General features: G+C 41.9%; 1 protein-coding gene across 1 annotated transcript in view; it reads left to right on the top strand.

Annotated features, from left to right (window-relative positions):
- Positions 1–10,340: 10,340 nt before the first annotated feature.
- Positions 10,341–20,844, top strand: part of PPP2R2B (protein phosphatase 2 regulatory subunit Bbeta) — a 99,826-nt gene continuing 89,322 nt past the window's right edge. Inside the window, exon 1 of the mRNA XM_022590023.2 lies at positions 10,341–10,584. The gene's annotated coding sequence lies outside the window, so the exon portion shown is untranslated. The remainder of the gene's footprint in view (positions 10,585–20,844) is intronic.

The following is a 20,844-nucleotide window of genomic DNA, read 5'->3' as shown; positions in this document are numbered from 1 at the left end:
TCCTGATGCCTGTGTATTTTCTCTGTTTAGAAATACAGAGTACAAGAGGGAGGGGATATAGATATACATATAGCTGATTCATGCCATTATACAGCAGAAATTAACACAACACTGTAAAGCAATTATACTCCAATAAAAAAAATACACTTACAAAAAAATACAGAGTACAAATTTCTCTCTTCCCTCTGACCTCGTGACCCTGTTTTCTCAGCACCTTTCTCCTGGGGTTGCAGTAAGGCCCTGCTCTTCCAGAAGGGTGTGTTCGGCTCACCAGAAAAGAGGGAGCATTTGTGGGGTCCCTCCTTGAATTTCCAGCTCCTGGAGATTTCCCGACGATTCCTCTGTGATCCGCCCCTTTGTTTTCGGTGTCTGAGCTTCAATCATCTCACCCCTTCTTCCTCAGTCCTCAGCCCTCATTTGGATTCCACAACTGAAACTCATTTGGGGAAGTTTCTGGGTGTAGAAGAAAGGGGAATGCAGAAGGACATGGGTGGGAAAAGAGCCTGTGGTTGGTAGAAATTATCAAAGAAAATTGCCATTTCCCTGAGCCCGTAAAGAAATTCATTTTCTCTTGCCCAAAACAAAAGGGTCTGAATGTGCTTTTTCCTTTTGTTCTCTCCAGTTGTTCCTAGAGACTACAGTGCAGGGTGGGCATCTGGGAAATTTACTTTCCCAAGTGCCACTTCTAGTGGCACTTAAAATACAGAACACAGAATCCTTGTAAATTCCACTGCAGAGACAAAGCCCTAAGCCCTTAAATGCACAGAAAAGTACGTCTATTATCTATCGTTTCAAAGTAAGTGTGCAGTTACTTAAATTGCCTTTGTCTTCTTTTTTTCAGCTGACATTATCTCTACGGTAGAATTCAACCACACGGGAGAATTACTAGCGACAGGGGACAAGGGGGGTCGGGTTGTAATATTTCAACGAGAGCAGGAGGTAAGTGGCAGTGAATGCAAAATAGCCATTTTCTTCTTTTAAAGAAGGCCTCCCACTGTTCCTTAATCCTCATGTGTTGCCCTTGACCTTGCTGCTTGTCTTGCAAACTAAAACTGCCCAAAAGTCATTAACATCAGTAGTTACACACTCAGGCTCACAAAAGCACCGGAAAATAGAGCCTTTTCTGGGCAAGGTCTCATCTTTCCAAACCTGGGTATTGCACATTCAAAACGACCTCACTTCTCATCTGACCTGCAAAATTCCACGGGTGCTTGTTGAGTGTAACGCCTCCTTTTTCAGTGGGGTTTATCCTCCTCCAGCTGTTGAAATTCAGGGACTCCTAACAGAATACCTAGGATAAAAAATATAACCCTTCCCCAACAGATATGAAAAGGATAACTTGGGTCAGAAGAGAATACATACAATTTACAGGCACACTTCAGAGAGATCGTGGGCTCAGTTCCAGGCCACCGCAATAAAGGGAATATCACAATAAAGCAAGTCACACCAATGTTTTGATTTCCCAGGGCATATAAAAGTTATATATTTACACTATAGTGTGATCCGTTAAGTATGCAGTAGCATTATGTCTAAAAAAACAACGTACATACCTTAATTAAAAATACTTTATTGCTAACCATAAAAAAAAAAAGAAGAAAATGGTAGCTCCCCCTACCAAAGGGAGAGAAATCCCAGAAAATGCCATCTGAGCAATGCATGTAGCCCACACTTTACTATAGGTGACACGAAGTTCCCTGCAGCTGAATGCTGTATGCATTCTGAACAGCAGTTCTAACTCCCAGTGAATCTCGAAAAGCCCATTTCTTCCTGAGACTTGGGTTCCACTAGGAATTGTTTCTCTTTTTCATATAAATTGAGTTTTTTGGTGTCTGCTTCTGTTCTGTCAGAATGAAATTATGGCCCAATTTGATTTCCTTGGCCTCCGCCGGCGTGGTCCTGAAGCTTCCAGCAGGCCAGTCTGTGTTCAGATAACTCTCCCATCTGCTACTGCCTGCCTCGGAGATTCACCCGGCACAGCGTAGCAGGAGGGCCCAGTGCAGGAGGGAGGTTTCACAAGAGACTTCCCTAGCAATTTAAAGCCTGCTTTGTGCCTCAAAGTCATTTGTGTTCCACCTCCCCTCAAAAAAGGAAAGCCTCATTTAGAGGTGATATATTTGGTAATTGCACATTATTTGCAATTAATTTCTATAAGGGCATCGTAATCCCTCGGGGTTCTGTATGAATTCAAGTGTTCAGCATTAAATCAGGCGCCCAGCCTATTCCATTGGCCCTGGAAACACGAAAATGTTGTTGGCAAGTAGGAACTAATAGCTCTTCGTGACCTGGAATTTTTCCTGCTTTTCCGGAGCTGCCTAGTGCTAATTGGTCTGGCACATCCTACACACACTTGACAGTCTGATTTGGATGGTAGCAAATCAACACTCGTAAAAATTTATTTTTCAGGTGGACTAGCTCTCTCTGCAGTAAACAGGATAGGAGCGAGTATGTCAGCCTTTAAAGTCCTTTTAAAATTGATTTTCAAACCTTCTTCTTCAATTTTTTAAAAAATCCAATTAGGTTCATAGTGATGATAAAGAGAAACCGGAGGAGCTGTTTAGCATAAATTACCCAAGGCAGGGTGTTGCCAGTAATATTTCGCTCCATGTTTCCCATTCGGTATTTATAGCTTTCACCTATTTTAATTTACTGAAATATTTGGGGAGCCTGATTCATTAGTAGAAAGAAGGGGGACACATTTTCCAAAGGAGGGTGGTTTTGTTCAATGAGGAATAAATGTTGAGGATAATAGCCTGCAGTTAAATGTTGAGCTTTGCGGTGAGACTTGGGGTTGAATGAACACTGAGCTTGAGAAACACAGCCATGTGACAACATCTAGGTCAGGCCTTCTTTTGATTCCTGTGGGTGGCTCCTGTGCGTGAATCCTCAAGACGTGCTGTCCTGGAAAATTTGTTCAAGGAACCTCAGTGCCCTCACAAGCACATTTAACATCTGGGTATCAGTACCATCACCCATCAGTAAATTGAGACTTGGGTTTGAATGTTCAGTGTCTACCCAGAGATAAAAATTTTTTAACTGAGCCTTTTATTAAGGGTCAAGCATTTATGACAAATGCCTAGCAAGACCTGGATTTGAATTTTTGAACACAGTTTTCCAAAGCCTGAATCTTGAGGCTCTTGGTCACTAGGTCCTAAAATGCAAACCTCTCCTCCTTCTTTTCCCTTCTTCCCTTTCTCTCTTTCACACCATCTTTTCCTCCTATCCACCTTTCTTCTTTCTCTCGTCCCTTTCTGCACACCCTTCCTTTATGTTTTGTTCTCTCACCATTTATTTAGTTCCTGCTGTGTGCACTTTGCATAATCGGCGCTGGGGGAAAGCCAGTGTAAAGTCTCATGGTTCTCCTAATGATTCACATGTCATCTCTGCACTCATGTCTGTTTTGTTATTCATGTTGGAAAAAGGAGAGGGAGAGATCCACTGCTTATAAGCTGCTGTGTGACCTTTGAGAAGTCATTTTAATTTCTGTGAGCCTCTTTTGTTCACTTCCCTGCTCTGTGCACCTCTCAGAGATTCTATGAAGATCTGATGAGATTTTAAAAGGCCAGTGAAAGGTGCAGATGCTATAGCTTTGTGTTTTTGTTAAAAGATTGATACAAGTCTGTATGGACATCAGCATGGGATGACTCACTCCTAAGGGTGTCCAAGACATGCAGCAGTTTATGTATATACTTTATAAGTAAAAAGTTGTAAATATTGAAGGTGCCAGTATTTACCACCAGGGGTGCATGATCAACAGCCTGAGGGCACTGAGCTAAGGAGGAACCCATGGCCGTCGTAGTCCTGCCCTCAGCCCACTTGGACACGGCCTGCCCGTCTCACCCCTCATGACTCTACTCAGAAAAAGAAGGAACTGGTGAATTTGCAGTTGGCTTATGTGATTTAATCTTTCATGTGACTTTTTTTTTCCCTTCCTACAGAGTAAAAATCAGGTTCATCGTAGGGGTGAATACAATGTTTACAGCACATTCCAGAGCCATGAACCCGAGTTCGATTACCTGAAGAGTTTAGAAATAGAAGAAAAAATCAATAAAATAAGATGGCTCCCTCAGCAGAATGCAGCCTACTTCCTTCTGTCTACTAATGGTATGTGGAGGTGACTTGTCTTGTTTGGTATTTTGAGAGATACAGTCAGCAAACCCTATATTTCAATCTCTTTTAGCCTCCATTTTCCTTTTTACCTTGCAGGCTGTTGAAAAACTTAGAAACCATATCTGCAAGATGCCTAGCAGAATGCCTGGCAGAGAATAGGCCCTCAGTAAATAGTACTTATTCTTTTTTAAAAATAACAAATTTATGGTCGAATTATGTGAGACTTGTTATCTGTAGTTTTTGACTAATGCAGATTATTTCCAGGTGTTTTGGGAATGTGACTTCCTGTCTAAAGATTTACTGAATGTTATTCTGGGAACACATTTTGGGAAGCTAAACATGCCGTCCCTGTGTGTTTGGCGTACTCAGTAGAAGTTGTTAATCCCTGAATATATTTTGGGGTTTGGAAAGCAGATGTCCTTGTCTGACACAGTCAAGCTCTCTAGTAGAAACATGGGTCAAGAAGAGAGGGGATCCCATCAAAACACTGATCAAGTAATGGTTTCTTCTCTTTCTCCCTTCTCCCTTCATACTCTTCTTATATCATTTGTTGGTTTAGGGAGAGTCGATATAAATAGGTCAGAGAGAGAGAATGTTCGGGGTTGAACACGGAAGCTGATTCCGTATTAATCTGTAAACCTTTCCACAGTGGAATTACCAACCCTAAAACTTCTTAATACCCTTGCTGTGAAAGAGGCCATCTACACTCAAAACAATTCAGAATAAAATCATATACAAAAGGGTGCTAATTGAATAGCGTAACAATTAGAGGATCAGTATATACAAATTAAACAGCATCTCCCAAGCAAATAAGCTGGAGAGTGATTCATTTCATCATCCTGTGTATGTGTCTTTGAGGAGCACACATTTAACTATAAATCAAGAAACAAGGGGTTTGCTTTCTGCCTATCTCCAATATTTATGAAGAAAGGGTAATGCTCATACGTCAAGTTAAAAAAAATGCAGACTGTGTATAAACTACGATCAAACATATATTAACATTTTTAAAGACTGAAAGGAAACACACTGAAAGGCTTATCATGATTAATTTTGACTGTGCATTATGGGTGACTTGTCAATTTATTCCTTAAATTTCCCCCCTGTTTTTCATAAGATTAAAATAAAACCCATTGTGAAAACTTAGAAAATAAAAACTTATTGTTTTTATTTTCTAAGTTTTCACAATGGGTTTTATTTTAATCTTATGAAAAACAGGAGGGGAAAGTTTTTAATGCATATGAACCAAAAAAAATCCCTCAAATGAAAAAGCCAGGGTATAAATCTATAAAGTAACAGTTCTGAAATAGCCAGTTTAGGGTTATTCAAGCATAGCTTATCTCAACATGACCAGATCTCCACTCATCTGTTTTTCCAGATTCCAAGTAATTTAATTTTTTCTCATTTATTGTCTTGTTTACACTTTTTGATCTTGATTTCCCAAAAGTCAAGCCACATGAATTTGTTTCAGTCTCTTTGCTTTTAGTTTGGTTTAAGTTTCCCTCAAAGGCTCAGCAGATTCAACACAACTTAGAATGGAAGGAACTTCTGATGATTTTGACTTAATTGCTTTAGGCAGAGAAAAAGCATCTGATTATCTTCTATAGCCAGCTTACTTTATATTATTAAGTTTAGCCTATTGATTATTACAAAAAAATTCAAAGAGATAAAGGACATATTAACTACTTTGTGGGGGGGGATGGGAAAGAAATCAGTGAAATGCAATGAAGATTAATTATATAGCATAATGTTCTGTTAATTGAGTTTTTAAATAGTTTTTTGATTAACAAGGATATTATCTTCCCATTTGGGATGCTATTTCATATGCCAACCGCATCTCAAAATGATTCTTAGAAGAAAAATTCCCATGCTCATATGTGATTTTCTTTTTTATACTAATATTGAGGTTGAGAATCCCCCTTAAGCCAAATAGGTTAACATGCAAAAATTAATGGAAGACAATTGGAATTACTGTACAAAAGAGAAAATGAAGATAGATGATAAGATTGTGTTTAAAAGCTGCCACAAGTAATGATAAACTACTCAGAGAGCCAGCCAGAAGAAAGAAAAAGCCATTACTCATAGTAACAGCCACATGTTCCTCAGACTTTTTTTATCCAGAAAGCTTCAAGCTACTGAGTCAAGAAAAATTGTGTGATAATAAAGTCAAGAATAACTCCAGGCATCCCAACCATGGGGAATTGAATTGAATTCACCATCAATTATCTTTTTTTTAAAAAAAATTGTGCTTATCTCATTATAGCTGGGTACAGTTTTTATCTTCTGCTAGAATACATTCCCAGCTTTAGAAATTTTAATGAAAAATAAAACCAACCTTCAGTTGTAAAGATAGACCTTAAAATTATTTGCCAGATGAAGACACATTGCTTTACCTAGAATGTCTACTTCTATCTTAATTCCTATGATGAGAGGATAAGATATACCTAATTTATTTTTCATGCTATGAGAGTAATAAGTGTTCATTGTAAAAAATTTAGAAAATGCAGAGAAACAAAATGAAGATAAGGAAAGTGTTCCTATCCAGAGAGAACCGCTATTAATGTCTTTTAAAGAGAAAAGCAGGGCTTCCCTGGTGGCGCAGTGGTTGAGAGTCCGCCTGCCGATGCAGGGGACACGGGTTCATGCCCCGGTCTGGGAAGATCCCACATGCCGCAGAGCGGCTGGGCCTGTGAGCCATGGCTGCTGAGCCTGCATGTCCAGAGCCTGTGCTCCGCAGCGGGAGAGGCCACAACAGCGAGAGGCCCGTGAACCCAAAAAAAAAAAAAGAGAAAAGCAAAGAGGCATGGATAAATCTGTTTGTTTCTTAACAAAAATATGACATATTCTATAACTGTTTTGCAACCAGATTTTTTTATATAATAATATAACACATAATAACAGGAATACCTTCCTAATTATGAAATATTTCTCCTAAAATACCATAACATTTTCAATGACTGCATGGTATTCCCTTGTATTTTTTTTCTATAGTTTATTAATAAATCTCCCATTACTAGACCTTTAATTATTAACTAATTCTCTCTTTAATTATTAACTAATTCTTTTATGTGTTTTAAATACATAAAATACAAATACATTATGTATTTGTAGAAATAGATGTTGGTATAGATAGGTAAATAGGAAGAAAGCGTATTATAAACTATGTATAGCATGATACATCTATTAAAAGCTATTTAAAAAGTTATATAATTCCACACACAAATATAATACAAGGATATACATAAATTTTTCATAGTAGTTGTCTTTGTCTACTGGAATTGAAGGAGTTTTTAATTTTTTTGTGTTCATTTTCATTTTCTACAATTTTATGTACCAGTTGTGTAATAAAAAGAAGAAAATAAAATGAGAAATGTAAAATCTATATATGAGATATTATTATAGGTTTGTACCCCTCTTCAAAAAAATGCATAGAAAAATACTACAAGGAACTATGTAAAATGTTAACAATGGTTGTCCCAGACTGCAGGGATTTTAGGGATTTTTATTCTTTATGTTTTACCTCCAATTTCTCTCTTTCTCTGTATAGCAATTTATCATTCCTAATATGAAAAATATAAAAGAAGGATTGCCTTGCAGTTGGGATGGGCTACATTCCAAAGCCCAGCAATAGAAAATAATCAGTATTAAAATTCACTGATTTGGGTTCTTCTAAGCCACAGTAGCTAATCTACTCTGATCTCTGATTAGTAGTTAATCAAATGACTGAATACATATGGCCCATGTTTCATCTTCTCAACCTAAAAAGCAGGTCATTATGCAGCCTATATTCAGAGAGGGTAGGACCAGAAGAGTATAGATAGAAAATTCTAAATTCAACCCAACATCTGGGAAAGACTTCTTCGCCTTCTGTCCCAGTACAAGCCGGGCTGAATGCACAAATCTTACACTTAGTAGACTTTACAGGCATGCCAGCAGACATGGCCAGCCCAAGTGATGCCCACATATTAGGAAACAGGGGCCCTTCTCTGTTAGAGTAGCCAAATTGTTGCAGGAAGCCCACTTCATAATGTGCATTTCAGACCGCTGAGGACAAGGCATTTGCCAAGGAGAGATGGAGGAGGGAGATGAGGGGCAGAGGAGCAAAGGAATCCTAATATAGGCAGGATACAGGGGTGGCTTTCCTACCCTGACAGCCTTACAGGCAGGAAGTAAGATGTGCTGACATCATCATGGGAGGAAGCTCACGCTGTCAGAGCAACATCTTATTATTGCAGAACAGTTGCCCAGTTTGCTAATTCTAACAACAGCTGCTATTTGTGAACCATTATTAGAAGTGCAACACTGGGCTAAACACTGCATGCATTCTTTCATTTAATCCTCAAAGAGCCCCATGAGGACGACACTGTTTTCCCCAATGTACATATAAAGAAACTGAGGCGTAGAGAAGTTAACTATCTCTATTTGTAAGATTAGAGTATTGAGGACATACTTATACTAAAAAGTTACTCATATTTCTGAAATTCAAACTTAATTGGCCACTCTGTACCTCTTCTCCTGCTTTATCTGCTACTCCCCTTTGTCACCCAAAGACTAGTTAGGTGCCTGCTGCACGTGAATCCCAGCCCTCGGCCACGTGGTGGCTGGCGTTGGAGCCGGGATGAGACCCAAGGTTGTCTGCTTCCAAAGCCACCCTCTGCAGGCACAGAGCAACACGCAGAGGAGCCGTCGAGTGTCTGCCGTCCAGAAGAGAAGTTAGAACGAATAATGAACGCAGGATCTGATAAGAAAGGCCTACAAAGGCATGCAACCACAGACATGATCTGTTTGGCCCAAACATGTTTCCTTAAAAAATGGATTAACATATACACACTACTATATGTAAAATAGATAACCAACAAGGACCTACTGTAGAGCACAGGGAACTCTGCTCAATATTCTGTAATAACCTATAAGGGAAGAGAATCTGAAAAAAGTATATATAGATATATATATCTGTGTGTATATATATATATATATGTATGTGTGTGTGTGTGTATATATATATGTATGTACATATACCTGAATCACTGTGCTGTACACATGAAACTAACACAACGTTGTAAATCAACTCTACTTCAATTTTTAAAAGATGGAATCAAAAGACTGCAGGTGGGGCATGCCATCTCCAGCTCCCCCGATGCCCCGCCCCCTTTCACTCATTCCCTGGGCACTGCCTACCTCTTGTAGACATTGGAGTCCTCACCCCTGTTGTATTGCTGTAGAGAATGACAGGGGTCACCAAGTGGTGTAGAGTCCTGGGACAGTACAGAGCTAAGAAAGGTCATTTCCAGCTGGGGACTCAGAAAAGAGACTGAAAGGGGAAAGCATTTGGATGAATCTCCTTCTCATTTTACTTCCCTGAGTACCACTAACAAGATGCACTGTGTAAATGAGATGCATTCATTCATCCAACTCCTATTTCTTGAACATCCACTATGCCCCAGGCACTGTTGTAGGTGTTGGAGATACAGTGAGGAACAAGACAGACCGAATCCCTGCCTCCAATGATATTTAAATCACTGTGAGGGAGACGAGATAATTAAATTGCCAGAGAGTGAAACGTACTCTGAATAAAAATAAAGCAGGAAGAGGGGATACAGAACGGTGAGGAAAACATCTTTCTGTAGGTTGGTTAGGAAAGACCCCCTCTGAGGTTGGGACATAAACAGAGGAGAGCAAAGTGAAGGAACAAATCTTGTCAAAAAGAGGGTAAAGGGCTTTCCTGGCAGAAGGAGCAGCTAGCGCAAAAGCCCTGAGGCTGGAGTGGGATTAACCTATACAAGGAGCTGTAAGGAAACCGGGTGGCAGGAGCACAGGAAGTGGCAGGGAGTGGGGTAGACAGTGAGATCATAAAGCGTGAGGACGTAGGGGTGCAGGTGACGGAGGGCCTCTCAGGTCATGCTAGGGACAGTGTTTCGTGAGGTGGGATGCTGAAATGAGGATAATAATTGGACTTACATCTCAGGGTTATTGTGAATATTAAGTAAATTCTCCACGGAAAGCGCTAACATGGTTACATCGTTAATTCTACATATGTTGCGACTACTCTTATTCAGTGTTCAGGATATATTATTATTGAATGATCCAATTTAAATGTAAGCTATAGATTTAACAGCCCATTGTCAGGGAAACCGTTTGTCTCAGCACAATAAATGTTTTCATTTTGAAACATGAGCTCTGCCTTCAGAGGCCTTGAGATTTATGCACTGAAGCCCTTGACATGAGCCAGTTTCCCTAGCAGTCCCTTCCATCGTGACCATCACCTCTCCCTGCAACCGCCCCCAACTGGGTCCCGCAAAAAAAAAAAAGACTCCTTTACCAGTTTCCTCTCACTGTCATTTTGATTTCCTCTGGTTGCCCTCCGCAGATAAAACTGTGAAGCTGTGGAAAGTCAGCGAGCGTGATAAGAGGCCGGAAGGCTACAACCTGAAAGATGAGGAGGGCCGGCTGCGGGATCCTGCCACCATCACCACCTTGCGGGTGAGCCCAACGGCTGGTTTTCCACCTTCTTTCAGTTTCCTTGGCAACCAAGGTCAGGGGAAGTGGAGGGGAAGTTTGGCTGCATGCTGGCTGCTGCTATAGGTTGCCCCTCTCAGGTATGAGGGAGGGAGATCAAGCAGAGACCCCGCCTACCTGAGCCTCTGGTGGTAGGTGAAGGAACAGGACAGGCACCAACCTCTGATGACTATAAATCCACGTTTCCTTTTGCCCCTGAGGACTTACCTGCAGGGTCACTGCCATGCATTACTATGTTCTTAGCCTCTGTCTGTTTGCATCATCTAACATGTCTTGAGCACCTTCAAGGTACAGGCATGGAACTCCCCAGATAGGAAGTTGGAGTCTTGTGATTCGGAACATGAACTTCTGAATCAAACAGGCCTGGGTTCAAATTCTGCCACTTACCAGACTCTCACGTAGTCACTCCCTTTTTTGAACTTCAGTCGTGCAAGTTATTTTTAGTTTCTCCATCTGCAAAACAGTGACCCTAGTACCTTACTGTGTGTGGGCTTCTGAGGCTAAAATGCAGTGAGGATGAAAAGCCTTTATTCCATGGCTGGTACTCAAGAAGTGATCTCTACTATTAGTCTTGGTAGCTTCCTTCCTGCTGTCCAGAAAAGCACAGTCTGGTAAGGAAAGAGGATGGGTAGGACTAATATGCAAATGTTTATGACGGTAACTAGAGTAAGATAAATGCAATGAGAGTCAGAGAGTTGCAGTTTGTTCGAAGGAGGGAGAATTTATATTTGGTTCTGGGAGACTGGGATATGTCTGTTAGAAAAATGGTGTTAGAAATGGATTTCTAAAAGCAGACTTTTAAAGGAAGGCTCTCTAGATAGAGATTAAAATGATTTGGGACTGGGTGATGAGTTTAGTTTTGGAGCGTTCATTGTGAACGGTAAAGCCAGGCACGTGTTGGGACCAACCCTGGCCCCTAGCCACTTCCAGAACTGGGTAAAATATGTGCTTTCAGATGCCAGCAGCTCTACTGAAAACGAAAAACTGCGAAGAGACACTCAAGTATCAATACCTGTGGGGAAAAGAGGTTGCCGCCCTGTGTTTAGAGGCAAATGTGGGAATTGAATGATCATCGTGTGCCTGATTAGCTGGCTTGTTGGTTTGTTCATTCCTTCATTCATTTGTTCATCTGTTTATTCAGCAGATGCTTTTCGAGCACTGACTCTTTGCGGCCCATAATGCTAGGCTGTCGTGTGTGTACCCAGTAGTAGTGGGTACCTGGTCTTCTACTGAGCTTCTTCTGGGCCAACGAGCATTGGCTGCTCTGTTTCCTCTCGTCCGCCTATGTCTTCAACCTGGAGCACAACCGTACAAGGTTACCTTATCAGACTGGGTCGATGCTCTAAATGCTCAGAGGTTTTGAGACTGGAGGACAGAACAGTGAAGAGTATGAACATTGGGTCACTCTGTCCTGGGTTAGAATTCTGGCTCCATTTCTTTCTGGATGGTGGCCTTGGACACGTTTCTTAAAGTCCTTGTGCCTCCCATGTCACATCTGCACAACACGGATGAGGGATGGTCGCTACTTCCTGGGAGTGTTGTGAGGATTCAGTACAGTATTGAGTGTGACAGAGAGCTTAGCCTGTGTAGTGCCGCACTCAGTGATATTAGTTCCTACTGATGGGCTTTAGTCTTACTCTCATCACCATTATTTTCATGACTGTTATTCCCCCTAGTGATAGTAGGCCTATGTGTTTGAGAAAATTCCCATTTTTCTCTTCATACACTTTTTATACTCTTGTATTCACTCCTCAAGCTATTCACTGATGTCTACCAAGTGGCAAGCACAGTGCTGGTGATACAAAAGGAACAAGATAGTCTTTCACCCCTCAGGACTTTGCAATCGTATGGAGAAAACAGATGGATTAGGCACCACTGGGGAGTTTATAACGTGAACTTCTGCCCAGATGTTACCTTGCTCTTGTTCGCTATGTGGATGGAATTTCTCAGATGCCACCTCTAGTCCCCACTATGAATTCCAGTTGTCCATGCATCCAGTGGGATTTTGTATACTTGTATTTAGCCCCTGGGAGGATGCCATCCCCATGATGAAGAAGAAAGAAGGACTCTATGTAAGTTTCACTAGAACAGAGATTGTCCCCAAAGTGACACAGTGATGTTATGAAGTGGACTTGTACATATCAAACATGGAAGGAGGCCTTGAGGAGTGGCTGGGACTTAGAAAACCCCAGTTCTGGTTCTTGCGTCCTTATTAACCATCTGTGACCCTGGGCCAATGAATCTCATTTCTTCTCTCCGTGCTTAGTTTCTAAGCAACTGAGCAGAGGACTGGACAAAGTCAGTGGTTCTGCAACCATGGGTGTCAGTTACAAATGCAGATTCCCAGGACACAGCCTCAGTGATTCTCTTCAGCAAGTTGGGTGGTCCAGAGGGATCTGCATTTTTATCCTGAGCCCCTGGTGGTTGAGACAAAGGGATCTGTTATCCCTGGACTCTTATCATCTCTAAGGCTCCTCCACGCTCTGGTTTTTATGAGCCTCTGTTACTTTTCAGTCATTTCAAGTTATTGTACCAGCTCATGAGACACATTTGCTATCATATTGTAAAACTCGTATCTGATTTCATCTCGTCTACCTTCCTAGGCTTCAAGTATCCTCATTTCAGCGTAAACATCCACAGTCCAGTGTTCTTTCAGTGCAAACACTGAAAAGGCCAGCCTGCTTTCTTTTTGATCCCAGTGGTAGAAGAAGAACCAGGCAGCCCTGAAAACCATAGTTTCAGAACAATGACTCCAAACAGAGAATGAGCTGATGTGATATTAATCAGACCATAATTTAGTAACACGCTCTGCTCTTGACATTTGCATCGCCAGCAATTGTGGCTTTTTTTTTCCTTCCCTGTACGATGATTACCTCTCGTACACTTCATAGTTTCCAGTTCTACGTGGATCTTGAGAGTGAGAATGTTTAATAATACCCAACAGCTAATTAATCCTCACTGGGTAATGAACCTGTTCTGTTTCAGTGCTGGGAGGTTCAGCTTTTCGAAGTACGAATGTGGTTGTTTTTTTTCCTTTTTTCATGCAAGATAGCTTTGCAAATCCAATCACTCATTACCCAGAGAGACTTTGAGAAGCACTTCTATGGACACTACATCTCCTGCTTAACATTATAACATTCAAAGCAATAATCGTGATGATAGTTTAATAATAACACCTTATAAACTGTAAAATACCTTTTTTTTTTTTTTTGCGGTACATGGGCCTCTCACTGTTGTGGCCTCTCCCGTTGCGGAGCACAGGCTCCGGACGCGCAGGTTCAGCAGCTATGGCTCACTGGCCTAGCCGCTCCGCGGCATGTGGGATCTTCCCAGACGGGGACACGAACCCTCATCCCCTGCATCGGCAGGCGGACTCTCAACCACTGCGCCACCAGGGAAGCCCTGTAAAATACCATTTTTATCACAAAGTGTTTACTTACTTAATTCCCTGATTCATCTTCAGACCAGCCAAGTAGGAAGGCAGGTGAAGATGCTGGGATCTAGTATTTACTGTGCATTTACTATATGCCATGCACCATGCTGCACACTGTATCTGCATTGGCTACTTCATGAGGTACAGTTCACTGTTAAATACCCATTGAACAGATGCGCTTCACAGAGTTTCAGTGAGATGCCCAAGATCATGCTAAGCATCAAACCTTGATCTATGGGACCCTGAGCCCTTCAACCTGATGCTGCCTCAGAGAGGTAAAATGACTTGCCCAGTGTTTGTCAACTGCTTGTTCCAGAGCTGGGATTGAAAATCAAGAGCTGTGGCTCTTCAACTTGGACACATACATTGGGCATTTTAAATGCTTTTCTTAATAATTAGTGCCATTATTATTCTAGGTCAGGGTGTATGCATGTGTCTCTCTCTCCCTCCCTCCCCCTCCCTCCCTTTTTCTCTCTCACCCACACATTCACACACGGAGTTTCCATACCTCTGACCTCTGACCTCACCTTGAGGTCTTATGTACTTCCACTTAGCAAGATTCTCCATGCCCTTCTTTCCAACCTCCCAGTACCCACAGCTAAGAAGACCTCAGAGCCCTTTCTTGGCAACGGAAACTCATGGTTCGTATAACTTAATCAGCCCGGGAGGGGAGATGGGTGGTGAGAAATCATACGTAGCATACTTATCTGTGCAGAATGAGCCTGGAGTTACTATTTCCCTCGTTAGGATTGGCTGCCGGCGCCCTGGGAACCTAGGCCAGGTGGAAATGTGCTTTTGAACCAGTTACAAAAGAGTTACACAGAGTCTGTCTGGAAGGTGTGAGCTCCCAACCTGTGACACCATAACTCCCCAAAATGAAGGGGATGTAATGAACTCAGGTTTTCTAATGGATATTCCTTACAGCTAATATTAATAATAATAATAGCCACATTTTTGAGTGCTTACTGTATGCCAGGTGCTGGATTGTATACCCTTATACCATTCTGTCCTAACAGTAACTCTCTCGGGTTCTGTTATCCTCTCTGGATCATGCAAAGCCTCCCTCCCTCCTTTCATTTAAGTCTCTGCTTACGTGCCACCTTCTCAGAGAAGCTCTCCTAGAATTCTGTAGGGGAAGTAGCACACTCACATCTTCCCGTTCACTCTCGGTGTCCTTACCCTGCCCCTTTATTCTTAACTTTCCTCCTGGCCAGATGTATCATTGGTTCACTGTTGGCCTCCCCTCGGCCTCCCCTCCCCCTCCCCTGAAATGTAAGCTCCGTGAAAGCAGGAACCACGCGTCTCCTCTCCTGCAGCTCCGGCACATGGTAGGTATTCAGGATATGTTTGTCAAATGAATAGATTACATAGAAGTGGAAACTGAGTTTCAGAGTAGACAAGTGGTTGTTTGCTCCAAGATCTCATGGCTAGAAAGTGGTGGGGCTGGGATTCAAACCTAATCCATCTGACCCCAAATCTGACGCTTTTCATTATGATTCCCTACAGCTACATCCTAAGAAAATACTAATTCATAATTGCAGAGCAGGGGAATTTCATTATCAGTGTCTCTCGGAATTCTTCAGCAAAGCTTTCTTAGTGTAGGAGCTAGATTTTGGGCGGAGTGGAGGGCGAGGGTGAGGGCTGCAAAGGCTTTTCTGCCACAGGTTGAGCACACAATGGATGCACTGTATTTTAGAGAAAAGATTCAGTTATATCATGTTTTTACACACATGCCTTCTGCTGGTGACTGCTTCTGTCTTTCTCTCAGCTCAGGACACACACATTCTTGTGACTTTCCTGGACTGAAATTTTTCCACCTAGAATGACCCTGATGTTTACACATCCCACTGATGGCAATTTAGACACCCTCCTAGCCACAGTCTGAGACACCATGGCAAATCGACATGAGCGTTCACCAGCTCCAAATTCTGAAGGGAACTTCTTGAGGATTATTGCCAACAGGTCATGGGATTAGACAGCTTGGCTAAACACACTTTTTTCCCCAAAATGATCGTTTTTGTGAAACAACTAGTTTAACTGCCTGATCTGTTTTCTAGAGAACTGATTCAACAGACCACTGGTTTAAGTTTACCGATAAAAGCAACTACATTGATTCAGCCCTTCCTAGGGACAGACTCCACACTGAGCATTTTCTGTATATTTTACAGTTGGCTCTTCATCACAATCCTATGGCTTATGCATCATGCCCATTTTATAGGCGTGTAAACAGAGGATCGGGGAGGTAAGCACTGGCTTAAGACCTCACAGATAATAAGTGGCAAAGCCAAGAACGGAACCCAGGTCTATCTGACCCCACAGCTCCTGCCCTTCACCGTCATCCAGGACTATTTATTGCATGGTCCTTGATCTAGACAACAATGGGGATAATAGCATCTGACACGTAGAACTTTTCAAAGTATTTTTTATCCTACTTATTGAGTGCCTTCTATGCACCAGGCAACGTGTGAAGTACATTCTACAGAGCGGGTCTTACAAAGATGAGTGAAACATGCTCTGTGTCCTCCAGGGGCCAGGAGGGGAATGTTGCAAGTCGCTGCAACATGAAATTAATTCAAGCAGTGGTTCTCAAACCACAGTGCCCCCACAGGCTCCTGGGATACATTTTAGAACACAGGCACTGGCCTCATCACTAGGGATTCTGGTTTAGAAGGTCTGAGTTGTACGCAGTAACATCACTGACCAGATCCCCCTTAGAAAGTCCCCGGGTGATTCTGACACAGGTGATCCCTGGGCCAAACTTTGAGAAACACCGGATCGGGTAAGTGTCCTGAGAAAAGCACAGAAGATTGCCATGGCACTTCAGAGGGAGAACAGAAAGAGAGAGCTATAGGACCAGGAAGGAATTTTCAACATGCATCTTGAGGGATAGATGGCCTTTCATGCTGGGGGTGGCAGGGGTCTTATTTAATGCTCCCAAGGATCTTGGGGGGCAAGTAGGACATGAATTGCTTTTCCCTATTTCTGGTGATCTGGATGTGATTATCCCCATTAAGAAAAGAGGAAACTGAGGCTCTGAGAGGCAGAACTGAGAATGAAATGTGTTCGGTCTAGACACAGCCTTTGTGCTTTTTTGCTGCCTCCGTGGTGACCGTGTGATAACGCTCACTCCAGGAGAATGGGTAATCCCAGGCCAGTAACAGGGCAAATTACTGGTTGAGTCAGGATCGGCCATCACTGCCTTAGGTTTTCATTTTGGGCTTCTGCTTGACAACGGAGGCCTCTTAGGACACAGATACAGTCTTCCCGTACCCATTTTTAATTTTTCTAGACTTCATTTTATGATGTATTGATGCTCTAGGGGCTTCATAGCCAATGCTTTTACAGCTTCAGCTTTCCTTTCCTTATATTTGTTGCAAATAAAAATGAAGTGTTTAGCTACGGCAGTGCAAAATCAATCAAGGCTACTCCATATTCACATGCTTGCAGTGGCACCCGGACGGCCCCTGAATTAGATTAACTTTGTGAATGTGTCACTCTGGTGTGGGTAATTTCTCAACCTCCACTCCATCCCTTCCCCCTCCTGTCTCAGCGAGGGGATATTGCAATCCCCCATTGATTGACTACCGCACAAGTGAATGCTGGCATGTGATGTGTGTAACTCAGCAGGACGCACGTACTCTGTGTTTATGAAAATAAATAATAATTTCTGTTATCGTTATCGATGGCCATCGTTATCTGATTCTATCAGTCTGTGTCATGGGGTTTCATTTATGGGATCAGAAAGCGCTCCACAGGAACCCTGGGCACTACCCTCACCACCAAGCCTCAGTGTGTTGACATGTTTTGCCTTTTAGGGGTGACACTTGTGGATGTCCCTGTCCTGTTCTTTGGCTAATATTCAGTGAGACAACATTAGTTGGGTTCAATGTGAGGCCAAGGAACTAACTGAAATAATAAGAGCAGTGGACATGTATTAGCATTTGCTCTGTTCCAGGGATGCTCCATATGTTGGCTCATTTATTCTTCAAGATAAACCTATAATGAAGGTAATAAAATAAACCTCATTTCAGAGGTGTGGGAACCAAAGCCAGAGAAGTTAAACAGCCTGCCTGAGGTCAGACGCTAGTAAGTGGTAGTACTTGGACTTGAATTCATGGCTTTATTTTTTTTCTTTTCTTCTATTTTTTGGCCATGCCGCACGGCGTGTGAGATCTTAGTTGCCTGACCAGGGATCGAACCCGTGCCCACTGCAGTGGAAGCATGGCAACTTAACCACTGGACCACCAAGGAAGTCCCTGAATTCATGTCTTTATGATTCTAAAATTCATACTACTATCCTACCACTTGTACTAAATAGAATGCCTGATATATTCATCTGAATATTTGGTATAAACTAAAATATGAGTAAGCAGGGACTAGAGAAGAAACCATGAAGGAGATGGTAGATGCTGCGGGAACCTTGGGCCCAGATGGTGTTTCCGTTTTGTTTGCGGGGGGGGGGGGGCGGGGCGAAGGTGGAGCAGAAAGGATGCGTGGAATTAGATCATGGTTTACCAAATCTGCATGATCATCAGAGTCTAGGAATGTCTTAAATCATCCCCAGCTGGCTGATTCAGAATGTCCAGGCACAGGGCCAAGGAAGCTACCCATAGTTCTCAGCTGTATCCCAGGTAGTTCTGAAGATCAGCTGGGTTTGAGACATTTGACAGATGTGGACATTTGATTCAGAAAGCTGAAGTTACTTACCCAAGGGCTGCAGCTACTAAGGGGCTGAGGGACATTTTTAAAGGGCTAGGGCTCTGACCACATCTCAGCCATCATCTGAAAAGTGGAACTCATCCTACATTCTTCCCACAGAGGTCATGCTAATAAAATAGAGTAATGTGTTGACAGTACTGGTGTGATGCCTTACGATTGCCAGATGCTCGATATATGTTATATTACCTTTCTCCTCTTCCTTCCCATCTTGTCTTTCACCTGGACAACCAGGAGTTTCAGGAAAGTCTGATGAATATATTGAAAAAGTTCAAAGCAGCATTATGTTTTGATAATAGTGAATCCAGCAATCCATTCTGCTTTATTTTAATGTGTGTTTGCCCTGGCTCTCCAAAGCTGCCTTGGATTCAGAATATTTTCACTGACAATAAAATATTTTCTTTCATCTCAAAGCTACCTTCGTTGTGCTGCACTTACCATGTAGTAATTAGATCCAAGATAAATGTAAATATAAGCAGAATCCTATACCTGGCTTAAGATCAAGTTCTCTTTGTCTCTTGCTCCCAACCCCTTTGGAAGGCAGCCATGGCTTCTCGAATGTGATAGGAACTAGTAAATGCCACTCCCCACAGGTACACTCAATGACAGTGGGAAGCTGAGAAGTCCGCTAGCACCAGAAGAAGAAAAGGATCATGTTAGAGAAGAAAATCTCGATGTTTCCATGGTCTCTGGTGCAGTTTATCTTGAGAATCCCTGGTCAGGAGGCACAGTATTCTAGACTATGACCCATTCTCTCTTCCTAACTTTGGTCATTAAATGGTCTGAATTTTGGAGATGTGGGTCGGTTAGTCAGGCTGGGGCAGGTTGCCAACCTTTTCCAGGCTTTGCAAGCAAGGATCTTGTCATTGGATCAAACCTAATTCACACTGACCCAGACGGATTTTTCTCAAAAGAGGAGTTATTAGAATGATTTTCTCCATCTTTTCCTTTAAAGGGCTCTCTGTATACTTTTAAAGTAAATGGAAAATCCAGGGCATAATTGGATGATTCGAGGAAGAAAAGTATCTCCATTTTCTGAATCTTTCGGATGGAATTATCTGAATGATGAGTGTCATGGGAAAGACATTGTCCCCAGACCAGGTCCTGGCTCTCCAGTGTGAGCTCACTTTTGCTGGAGTAAGAGGTGTGAGGTCCAGCCCCTGAAACTACACATGCATGTGTATGCGTGTGCAGGCGTGCACACGGCACAAAGTACCAAGAAGTTCGTTGTTCAGGAAACCTTAGAATGTTAACATAGCCTAGAGCCGATTTGTAGTATTTGTTTTTCAATTGGACTTATTTAAATAGAGATCAAAAATATGAGCCTAGGTCCCTTTTGCTACCAAGTTATGCAAAGAACTCATTTGAAATCACAAGAGGAATTCTAAGGCCTCTGCTCATTATACATAAGAGTTTTCTAGAAAATCATTAACACAAAATGGATTTGGAGTCAAGTTCAGTAGAAAACAAGATCACTTTGATCTTAGTACATCGCAAACCAGACTTCCACTGATGCACTGATTTTAAATACCCGTCCTTACCAGAGAAAAAGGTTTTAAGTATTTCCCTAGAGGTTAGTGTATATAGGAAGATACTTTCTTTTCTTTGGTGCATAAGTATAAGAAACTGGTTGGAGGAAAATATTTTATAAGGGTAGTTTTATGTTAAAGGAGATTGTTATCAACTGGAAAAAGGTTTAATTCTCTGGTTTCCTTAGAATGATTGAGCCAGTAGGAAATGAATTTCTACCAGAAAGGTCCTAGATTTGTATGTAGTTGAATGGAGGAGAGTGGATCACACTCTTGTAATTTGTTGTTTTCATCAGATGATCAGTTGAGCTCGTGTTCTTTACCAGAAAAAATGTTAAAAGCGGTTGTAAAAACACACACACATACATGCTCACAGATGTTTCTTGCTCGAGAAAATATGGTAAATCCTAGCTTAGATACATTTAAATGAATTTATTTACTTTGGGGTTTCTCAAGACCTTTAATATACTAATGTACAATATCAACGTCTAAGAAAAATATAGTGCATGCATTATTTTCCACCAAACCTAATTGACCATGAGAAAC

This window comes from Delphinapterus leucas, chromosome 3, assembly GCF_059928025.1.
Source record: "Delphinapterus leucas isolate spDelLeu-1000000601 "Yukka" chromosome 3, BTC_Dleu_Yukka2, whole genome shotgun sequence".
Classification (NCBI taxonomy): Eukaryota; Metazoa; Chordata; class Mammalia; order Artiodactyla; family Monodontidae; genus Delphinapterus; species Delphinapterus leucas.
The sequence above is the reverse complement of the archived record's forward strand: the minus strand, read 5'-3'. Positions and strand labels throughout refer to the sequence as shown.